Genomic DNA, 8820 nt, shown 5'->3' on the forward strand with positions numbered 1-8820 from the left:
AGTGTCAGGACCCTGAAGAACTTGTGGCAAAATGTTCTGTGTTTAAGATTGTTGAGGTTGTGTTGTAGTGATGGGTTACTTTTATCGGTTAGATTTGTTTCGTTTTCTTATTTTAATAGAGGGAGTTTTATCAAACATGCACATGTCTAAGGGGGTTCATCATTTTTGTAACAGTGCACTTAGAAAAACCTGTCAGGTGATTTTGTTTTGTGTTTTGATGAGCTAATAATCAGCTCTCTTTTTCTCATTTTTGTTCTAAGCAGGCCTGCAAAAGAGTGGATAACAGCGCTGAAAATTCTCGGTGACCTTCTCCAGATTACAATGGCCAGAGGAGAAGGCTAAGTCTCTGTCTAAAAGGATTGCCGCGAGCCAATCCAGTCTAAAAAGCAGAAAGAACTATTTTCCTAAAAACAAAATAAAACAAATGAATGAGCGCATGTTGCTGAGAGTGAAGACTGAATATTTGCGAGATAGTCTCCACTGTCAGCAAGACCTGATGTTAATGCATGTGAGTGAATGTGTGTAAATGGATGGTGACTGGACGGACGAGGCAGACCATAGGTTGGACCGACTGGACACTGAGATAAAGACTGGACTAAGGTTAGACACATGACTGATAACTGTTCTGTTTTAAGTTTTCTTTTTATAACACAGATTGGATCATAAGTGGGGAAAAACTGAGTATGAAATGTGAAGTTCTGGTTAACACACAGGTTTTTGTTTCTAGGAAGTTCCAAGGATGCAGGCTGGGGATGGAGCCAAGAAAAGATTTGACATAATGATTAATTTGATTTCATTCCTTAAACACAGGTTTGAAGGGCCGGAGCATGAATATCTAATATGATATGACTAACCTTTTTCTTTTAATCTCCTAAGCTCGAGTGAAGGATTTTGAGTTTGTAACACATAAGATGTGTCACAAAAGGGGAGTTACAGGATTTAAGGTTTAATTTGAAATGGGTTTTAGGATCGTTTTATGACGTTTGGGGTTTTGATAATTTAGATATAGAAATTGTTTTGTGGTTCTTTTGATCTGTTTCTATGCTCAGATGGTGATGGTTTATATCTTACCCTGGGTGTGTTTAATAAAACTAAAAGTGTTGCTCACACACATGAAGGGCATGGAGATTAAGTAAAGTTAATATAAAGGACAGAGCCCAGAACATGATATGGTGAAACAACTTTGAATGATTAAAGGAACCTTAGATGAATATAGTAGATTAGTGAGGTGTAGCAGAGAGAGGCTTTTGTTTTCTATCCTTTACAGGAGAAGAGTTCAGGACCACAGCGACCACAGGGGGGCGAGAATCCTGGAAGCCTGAGATCAAACGGAACCAACCAGAGAAAGGAGAAGAACAGAGCACAAATACACCTAGTTGTTTATATAACAAAGAAGATCAAAAGCTTGTTAGACATAGGTTATAATGGAAGAATAAAAGGGATGAGAGGAACTTTACATAACATAGAAATCCTGCAACAATTAAGTAAATTGCCCAAACACAGTGTTCAGACCGGATATGCGCTACCCGTTAAAGGGGCGAAGAAATCAGGCCTAAGTTTGAAAAATGAAATGGGTTAACTCGATAGAGGATGTTTCCAAAGGTTGAGAAAATAATGTAGGACCTTTTACCAGGAGAAAGCTAATTGTATCTTTTACACTTTACAGTGTGCACTGAGGGAAGTCAGGAATAGTTTAAATTAGGATTGAAAAAATTAAACTAGGTGAAAAGGGGGTGTAGCAAGTAGATTTAGGGCAGCTCACAGCCTGGCGTAAACGCAAGGTGCCGTCACACAGCTTAAGTTATTTGTTTGATTTATTTTAAACATTGAAAACATACAACCCGTTGAGGAGACAGATAGGGTTGGGGAATTGAAAGGTTTTGTTTGTTTAGCACAATTTCTTTTGTTATATTTTAGCTTTAACAGGGAACATGCCTCTCATGAGCTTCTCTCCTGATGCTACCCCGCCAAACACCCTTATCCATAGAGACTATGTCAGCTCCCAAACAGACAGCAACAAACCAAATCTAGCAATAAAACAACTTAAACATCAATAGTAACAAAGCAAGAACAATACAGAATCCACATCTGAACCGAAGAATAAAACAGTGAAATGTGGATTATTAAATATTAGGTCTCTCTCTTCAAAGCCTCTGTTAGCTCACGCCAAGCGGTCGCAGCAGATGGTTGCCCGTACCTGAGCGTGGTTCTGTCGGAGGTTTCTTCCTGTTAAAAGGGAGTTTTTCCTTCCCACTGTTGCCAAAGTGCTTGCTCATAGGGCGTCACAAGATTGTTGGGTTTTTCTCTGTATCTATGAAGCGCCTGGAGGCAATTTTTGTTGTGATTTAGCGCTATATAAATAAAATTCAATTGAATTGTATTGAAGTAAACTTAATGTGATAAATTAGGAATTAGTTCATTTCTCAAGTGAAAAATGAAAAAGGGGGACTGGTGTTAGGAATAAAAGAAATATTTTTAATGTGTATCTGCTCATTATCCTGTTTTATGTACTTTAATAATGAAGGCTTGTAGAGCAAGGCCACCTTTGACTTACAAACAAGAGCTCAGCCAGACTGAAAAACAGGAAGTTTTAGTGCACAAGGCATATTAATAGATATAGACACAAAAAAGAGGAACTCCCCATATAAACAACGTTCAAGCCTGTGTGACGTGTAAAGTACCGAAATAACACCATATAGGTCACAGCTGATGATTCTAATGTTAGAGAGCTCTTGCAACTGGCGTTTGAGCTCTGCAGAGGTCTCTCACCCCCGGAAGATGATTGAATAAAGAAAGACAGGTACTTATGTATGTCAGCATAAGGTGGAGTCCAACAGAAGCAAGGCACCCTACATGCGCACAGCATGCAGCAGGGGTTGCCAAAATAATATAGAAAACAGCACATGCAGTGAGAGAACACCCACTAAAAGTTCTGACTACACATAGTGTGGTGGCATATGTGAACTCGCAGGCGTTCGACTATGACATCATTAGCACAACAGAGACTGAGTAAAGTTTTAGATGCTCCAAATCTGACATTTACACGTGAAGGAATCAATATGGCAGATTTAATGGGATCAGGAGAACCTCATGATTGTACTAAGAAAGCAGAAGTTGAAGGAAAGTCAGGGAAGATTTAAAAGCAGAACCTATCCCTGGAGCTGAGGATTGGTTCAGAGATGGCTGCTGTCATCGTGATGTAGAAGGATCGAAAGCAGGCTATGCTATAGTCTGCAAACAAGGAACTGAATTTGAGCCCACGAGGAACTCCAGCAGTGAAAGGAGCCACGCTGGACGGGTCCTTATGAGGTCGTTGCCAGAACAACTATAGCAGGTCAACTAAAAGGGAAAGGCGATGCCTGGTATCATTGGTCGCAGTGTGCGCCAGCACATGAGAGCTTGCTAGAGGAAAACTCATCTTTAACTAACACAGGTGTCAACGATAACGAGCAGAGGCAAAATAAATCCTCTCACCTGTGCAACGGGCCAACCAGTAGTCTACCTGGGAGGCCGAAGAGAGAAGAGGAGCAGCGCAGAAGGTCGCCACGCTAGCAGAAAGGAGCGGTGACAAGTTGAGGACTCCACAAAAGCAGGGGAGTTTCATTCCAGGATATAAAGTTTATATAACATGATGCAAACACACGAATCGGAGACACGTAATGAGAAAACTGATTAGAATGTTCCTTACAACTACATGTTTATTGTATGCAAGGATATTAATGATGGCTGTGTTGTTTATTGTCTATATTTTGCAGGGCACTCCGGACCACTTGTCTGAACACGGAGGCCAGTCCAGCCCAGCACTTCCTGAGACTGTAGTTGCTAAAACAGGATCGGTAAAAAGACAAAAGCGCGAGGTGTCAGGTAAAGGTGATGAGTGTCTCAGCATGAATAATGGCATAGAGTTGAATTATGGTAAAGGGTCTACCCGCTCATTCACATTTGATTTGTGTGACGTTATTAAGTGTACAGGAGCTAGTAGTAGCTGGAGGCGTATGATGTATGGGTCTGCAATCACCCCATGATATGCTTAGGGCAAATTTAGTTGATGCAAAGTCTAAGCCGCTGCAGAAAGCTTAATCACCATTCTGACTGATCAGATGGTAACTTCGGGAACAGTAGCTCAAAAGGAACAGGAACCAAAAAGAGATTACTTCTGACGACAGATTACTCCAGACTGAAGCCTAAGGATTTGATAAAGCGTGCCACCGGTTTCAAGGACAGTAACCTCTGGCTTGATTGGGTGGCTCAAAATGCTAGAGAACAACATGTATCTGACTGTGTTGCCTGTGCTTCAGTTAGGCAGGTAAAGGCTATTCCACAACACAACACACGTACCTTAGCCGCCAGAGGTAAGAGACATATTTTGGCCGAAAGAGGGACCCAGGGTACACATGCATATGACCCTAGGTTAAACTCTCCAACCTAGACTCTATTGGAGTGCCCAGGAGAGTTCCAGATGAGTACAAGCTGGTAAATCTGATAGTGGTAGAATTTGAAAGTAACTATGTTCATTGGAATCTGCTGAGACTCTCTAACCAAACCAGGGACGCCATGATGGGGTTCGCAGAACATTTGGGTCCGAGTTCACTGACGGAGAGCAAAATCGAATTGTCTAAAACTATGCATGAACACTCAGGTATCGAAAATCTGCTGGCGTCCTGGATGACATCTGTGTTTGGACAATGGAAAGGTGTGGCTATGTCAGTGATGTTTTCTTTGACTGTACTTTTGGGAATACTGGTCATCGCTAGTTGTTGTATCATTCCTTGTGTCAGAGGATTGTTGGTAAAAGTAATGGCGAGGGTTCCTAACCCTGGCTGGGTTGAGGGCATCTACCAGATGAACTTAGAACACATAGAGTGGGCCAGGGAGTGATACAACATGAGGTATGGTGACATTCCTTGATGGAATGTCAAAAGAGGGAATGTTGGGATTTAGAGATTCTTTTATTGCTGCCATATACTCTGCCTTATGATAAATGCATTAATAACATGTTCTACAGTATTATTTTATCAGTAATATTGTTTACAGGGTTCATATTGCATTGAATATGTTTGTCATCACATTCATTCTATTCACAGGTTGAGTTCATTCTATACACAATGCATAACTGTGCTTGTTTAGAGTTGATGTTCTATCCAAGAGGGTTTTAAGCTTCACTGGTGAGAGTGTCCAGGTGATACATGGTGAGGGAAGATGAGAACATAGCAGGTTAATTGCATGCATGCTTACAATACACATAAATCTAGTAGCAGGCCTGAGCGAAGGCCCAAGTGTCTTCTGCTTCTTATTTGAGACCTGCGCCAATTCAGTCTACTTAGTGATTGAGGACGAGGGTCCATTATTAGCCCTTAGAGGCCCTGAAGCTTGAAGTTATTACCTTAAAAGGAAGGTGTTATCAAAGAGAGAAGTTATATGTCTGTTTATAGTTATTAGAGATGTACAAGATGTACCCTTGTCTGTAAACAATGACTGGACATAATGTATTTTTGACCTGTATTGGCGTGTATGTGGGGTGTGATCCTCTATGCTATAAAACCAGAACTCAGTGTATTTTTGTCAGAGCAAATAAGCCATATGCTGACGGTTGTTCTCCGTTGTCAATAAACTCATCGTTTGATTGTACTTTTCTGGGCCTCCGTCGTTTGTTGTCTGGTCTACAGTTGATCGATCTCGCTTCAGTATGCTTTTATAAGTTTGTTATATAGCAGGTCATTATCATCCGTTCTGTAATTAATTGTAGTAACATGTCAGAAAAATATGTTTATTCCTGATCTTGTCTGGTCAAAGCCTGCCATCTAGTGGGTTTACAGGGTAGCGCCATGTTTGGCGCAAGCAGTGATTTTTCTCCCAGCGCTCGACAGGAAGGTCCATTTCTCTGTGTCTCTGTAAATTCCTGCATCTGGCGCTCTTGAAAAGGCATAATCTGTAAGTGTGGCAAAACGATTGATTGTTCTTACTTATTAGTACCTTGTTCAGCAAAGTAATGAGTTTGTTGTGTGTTTAGTGAGTCTGTTACATTACTAGCATAAGCTAGCTGTTAGCCCTTTGTTTAGCCTGCCAGCATGAAACATACCAGCATGTGATGTTAGCTGTATCTCTTGAAATGCTACGCGGGTGCAGTGTTGATACGGAGATTGTGTAGTGACTGTTTACATAAGTCAATAATATTTAATGCAATCGTTGTGTATTTGTATGGAGAGTGAATACGCTGTATTCTGTTTCTGTTATTACAGTTTTACAAATGAAAAATATGGATCAGTAAAGCTCTGAAGAATGCCACACGGTTTCCTGAGTGTTTACTGAAGCCAGTTAATGTTTAGCTCTCTGCATAAGCTGGATAGGGACATTCGGCTGAGGGCAGAAGAGAACATCTGACAAAACGAAATGTGGACATCGCCAGGAAAGCACGTTACTTGAAGAAACAGAAAAATTCAAAATACATGGAGCACCAACTGTAATAGAGGATGCTGAAAATAAATATAAAAATACAAAAATAAGTTGACCAATATTATATGTGTATGTAGAAATGAGTATTATAGTAAAACACTGATCAATAATAAACATAATATGAAGGGAATATGGGATGTTTTAAACAGTATCATTAAAAATAATTCTGGACAACAAAGTTATCCTCAATATTTTATTGACAATGGCACTATAATGGAAAACACTGCTGATGTGGTCAATAGCTTTAATCATTATTTTGTAAATATTGGACCAAATCTGGCAGAACAAATTCCTGAGTCACTGCCATCAGTAGATCTAGTATAAAAAAAAAAACACCCATCTCGCCCCCAAGGGCGGTTTATCCTTCAAGCTTGGGCCCTCTACCAGAGGCCTGGGAGCTTGAGGGTCCTGCGCAGTATCTTAGCTGTTCCCAGGACAGCGCTCTTCTGGACAGAGATCTCCGATGTTGTTCCCGGGATCTGCTGGAGCCACTCGCCTAGCTTGGGAGTCACCGCACCTAGTGCTCCGATTACCACGGGGACCACCGTTACCTTCACCCTCCACATCCTCTCGAGCTCTTCTCTGAGCCCTTGGTATTTCTCCAGCTTCTCGTGTTCCTTCTTCCTGATCTTGCTGTCATTCGGAACCGCTACATCGATCACTACGGCCGTCTTCTTCTGTTTGTCTACCACCACTATGTCCGGTTGGTTAGCCACCACCATTTTGTCCGTCTGCATCTGGAAGTCCCACAGGATCTTAGCTCGGTCATTCTCCATCACCCTTGGGGGCGTAAACAACACCCATCTCGCCCCTGCGGGCGGTTTATCCTTCAAGCTCGGGTCCTCTACCAGAGGCCTGGGAGCTTGAGGGTCCTGCGCAGTATCTTAGCTGTTCCCAGGACTGCGCTCTTCTGGACAGAGATCTCCGATGTTGTTCCCGGGATCTGCTGGAGCCACTCGCCTAGCTTGGGAGTCACCGCACCTAGTGCTCCGATTACCACGGGGACCACCGTTACCTTCACCCTCCACATCCTCTCGAGCTCTTCTCTGAGCCCTTGGTATTTCTCCAGCTTCTCGTGTTCCTTCTTCCTGATCTTGCTGTCATTCGGAACCGCTACATCGATCACTACGGCCGTCTTCTTCTGTTTGTCTACCACCACTATGTCCGGTTGGTTAGCCACCACCATTTTGTCCGTCTGCATCTGGAAGTCCCACAGGATCTTAGCTCGTTCATTCTCCATCACCCTTGGGGGCATCTCCCATTTTGACCTCGGGACTTCCAGTTTATACTCGGCACAGATGTTCCTGTACACTATGCCGGCCACTTGGTTATGGCGTTCCATGTATGCCTTGCCTGCTAGCATCTTGCACCCTGCTGTTATGTGCTGGATTGTCTCTGGGGCATCTTTACACAGCCTGCACCTGGGGTCTTGCCTGGTGTGATAGACCTCAGCCTCTATGGATCTTGTACTCAGAGCTTGTTCTTGTGCTGCCATGATTAGTGCCTATGTGCTGTCTTTCAGGCCAGCTTTGTCCAGCCACTGGTAGGATTTCTGGATATCAGCCACCTCCTCTATCTGCCGGTGGTACATACCGTGCAGGGGCCTGTCCTTCCATGAAGGTTCCTCGCCTTCCTCCTCTTTCTTGGGTTTCTGTTGCCTGAGGTATTCACTGAGCACGCTGTCAGTTGGGGCTATCTTCGTGATGTATTCGTGGATGTTTCTTGTCTCATCCTGGACTGTGACTCACCAGTCCCCGCCCCCTGCCTTCCGCTTAGTGTACAGCCTCAGGGTGCTAGACTTGGGGTGAAACCCTCCATGCATGGTAAGGAGCTTTCTTGTCTTTATGTCAGTGGCTTCTATCCTCCTTTGGCCAGCCTATTACCCCAGCAGGGTACCTGATCACGGGCAGGGCGTAGGTGTTGATGGCCCGGATCTTGTTCTTACCGTTCAGCTGACTCCTCAGGACTTGCCTGACCCTCTGCAGGTACTTGGTGGTTGCAGCTTTCCTAGCGGCCTCTTCATGGTTCCCATTCGCCTTGCGGGATCCCCAGGTACTTGTAACTGTCCTCTGTGTCTGCAATGTTGCCTTCTGGTAGTTCAATCCCCTCAGTTCTGACTACCTTCCCTCTTTGTTACCATCCGACTACACTTCTCCAGTCCGAATGACATTCCAATGTTATTGCTGTATATCCTGGTAGTGTGTATCAGTGAATCGATGTCTCGTTCACTCTTGGCATACAGCTTGATGTCATCCATGTACAGGAGGTGGCTGACAACCGCTCCATTCCGTAGTCGGTATCCGTAGCCAGTCTTGTTAATGATCTCGCTGAGGGGGTTCAGGCCTATGCAGAACAGCAGTGGGGACA

The sequence above is a fragment of the Oreochromis aureus genome, linkage group 3, assembly GCF_013358895.1.
Source record: "Oreochromis aureus strain Israel breed Guangdong linkage group 3, ZZ_aureus, whole genome shotgun sequence".
NCBI lineage: Eukaryota > Metazoa > Chordata > Actinopteri > Cichliformes > Cichlidae > Oreochromis > Oreochromis aureus.